The sequence below is a fragment of the Rhinolophus sinicus genome, linkage group LG02, assembly GCF_036562045.2.
Source record: "Rhinolophus sinicus isolate RSC01 linkage group LG02, ASM3656204v1, whole genome shotgun sequence".
NCBI classification, from domain to species: Eukaryota; Metazoa; Chordata; class Mammalia; order Chiroptera; family Rhinolophidae; genus Rhinolophus; species Rhinolophus sinicus.
Window position 1 is genome coordinate 10,998,934 of NC_133752.1, and position 2,724 is coordinate 11,001,657.

Genomic DNA, 2,724 nt, shown 5'->3' on the forward strand with positions numbered 1-2,724 from the left:
CCAAATCAGCTATCACTGGTTTTGTAAAGAGGACCTCCTTAAATTCACCACAGCTTCTGCATTGGAGCAATAGACTTCTATCCAACTAGGGAGAAAAATGATGAAGCAGGGACAAAGGTGCCTGCTAAGTGGGTGGTAGGCAGGGTATTTATTTATTTATTGTTTTCTCTGTTTTATCAGCCTCACCTGACAAAGTGAGAAGATATTAGGCATATGTACTGGTTTCTTAGGGCTGCCGTAACAAAGTACCATAAGCTGGGTAGCTTAAAACAACATAAATGCATTATCTCACAGACCTGGAGGCCAGAAGTCAGAAATAAAAGCATTGGCAGGGACGTTTTTTCTCTGAAAACTGTAAGGAGAATGTCGTGCCGGAGACCCTGCTCGCTGCACCATTTGTCGTGCGGGGAGGCCTGCAGGGTCTCTGCTCCCGCTCCCCATACAAGAACGCAGGATATGGTGAGGCCAAAAAGGAACACCCACGGAGCCACAGGTAGGGGAGTCATACCACTGTATTCTCTCTGGCGGCACTATACTCTCACTGGAGGCTGGATCCACACTGTCCGCAAACCACCATCCGCGCTTGCCAGCCCAGCCGCCATCTTCTTGCTAGCCCCCATTCTTCTTCTCTCCTCTCCTTCTCCTCCTAGCGTAGCCACAGCAGTTATATTGTGGCCAATGGCTCACTGGTTACAGCTGACGGCCAACTAGCCACAGCTGATGGCCATGCAATCACAGTTGGCCATTTACTACCTGAGCCAGCACCTGTCCACGTGAGGCCGAGAGCCTGGAAACTACTTTCTGGGGCTCTGCCCCCACAAGAATTCTTCTTACTAGCTTCTGATGGTTGGCTGGCTCCTTTGCTTTCCTTTCCTTTCCTTTCCTTTCCTTTCCTTTCCTTTCCTTTCCTTTCCTTTCCTTTCCTTTCCTTTTCCTTCCCTCCCCTCCCCTCCCCTCCCCTCCCCTCCCCTCCCCTCCCCTCCCCTCCCCCTCCCCTCCCCTCCCCTCCCTTCGTTTTCCTTTCCTTTCCTTTCCTTTCCTTTCCTTTCCTTTCCTTTCCTTTCCTTTCCTTTCCTTTCCTTTCCTTTCCTTTCCTCTCCTCTCCTCTCCTCTCCTCTCCTCTCCTCTCCTCTCCTCTCCTTTCCTTTCCTTTCCTTTCCTTTCCTCTCTCTCTCTCATATCCATATTCAGCTTTATTCTGAATTAACGATCTATGAAGAGTGCGCGTCAAAAGAGTACGAAAAAAATAAAGGAGTCCTTCCAAAAAAAGTTCCCTGGGAGGTGGGAGCGAGAGCACGACATTAGGAGCCCTGTTTAGAGAAAAAAATGTTGTGCAAGTCACGATTGCCATTTTTGTCAATGATTGAAACACTGAATGTTGGCAGAATTGGGATGAAGCATTTCTGGAGTTCCTCTGACATTTGATAAGAAGCTCCACTGCCCTCTCACGTGGAATAGTTGGTGGGTAGTATTGGTCCAGAATTCTGAGGGTCAGGAAGGCACCACAGCTGTGGGCTGCAAAAGGAGCCTTGGCCGAGTCTGCCAGGCAGTCCATGTAGTAGGGAGCCGGACCCTCATGCTCATCGTAGCCAGTCTGGAGGAGGTGGACCTGATATGGGGTCTGACTTCGAAGATAGTCGGCCAGGGTTCTGCGCGTGAAATTAGCTGCTACTGTGGGAGACAGTTCATAACCATTCCGCATCTTATAAAGTTGCGCATTTTTCTGAATATATTCTGTAAACTATACAGTGTCTCCAGCCTTTCCAACACATAGGAGCAAGATTTTCTTCACTCATCTTAAACATCTTGTCATGAGTATCCTTCATTTGGACGATATTGCCAGCAGCCACCTGGTCGGAGGTGACAAGCACATAGTTAGGGTCCTGGATGCTGATGAGGGACACCATGATAACCGGAAGCCAGCAGGCGGTTGGGTTGACAGGGCACGGGACTCGCCAGCTTCTTGGCCTCACCAGTTTGTACATCTCACAACAACACTATAACTTGCTCACAGTTACTCAGTTGATAAGTGACAGTCAGAATTAGAACCAAGGAAATCTAATTCCTGAACCTATCTTAACCTCAACCATGTATTAACTCCAGGAAAATATGTTCAAGAAACAAGTTGTTTCTATAAGACAATGAAGCCAATTATTTTACATTTAGTGAGTATTCATTCAGTGAGTATTCTTCAAATCCCCCCTTTTAAAAGTTATACATCTTTGAAAGAGTTTTGGCTGTTAAATTTTTTTTTTTTTTTTAAGGATTAAGATATGTCATCAAATGGAAGATCATGACCAAAGCTTGGAAAGTAATTCTGGAGTAATTATTTCAAAAATGTCTTGCACAATGAGGGATAATTAGAATGGGGTTTAGTTTTTTCTTAGTCAGAGCTTCTTTATTTGCAAGTAACAGAAACCCACGCAAAATAGCTTAACATAAGGGGTGATTTATTTGAAGTAAACAAGGATGACTTGGGGAAATTCAAATACAAAAAGTAGAACTATGTTTTGTAAATCTAAAAGCAGGATTTGAAATGTGATCAAAATACACATCTCTCTCTTCTCCCCCTGGAGCCACAAAGTCAATTACAGTTTGTATATCTGCATTATTATTTCTCATTTTCCATCCCTTTTTAGTTTTCCAGCTTTTCTGTGTACATGGTAATAGAGAAGAGACAAGAAGATAGCTGATCAAAAAATGGAGTCCCAGTTCTTAGAATAC

General features: G+C 44.9%; 1 pseudogene; it reads right to left on the minus strand.

The window, feature by feature from the left end:
- Nucleotides 1–1,301: 1,301 nt before the first annotated feature.
- Nucleotides 1,302–1,907, minus strand: LOC109454089 (proteasome subunit beta type-2; annotated as a pseudogene).
- Between the last annotated feature and the right edge of the window lie 817 nt (nt 1,908–2,724).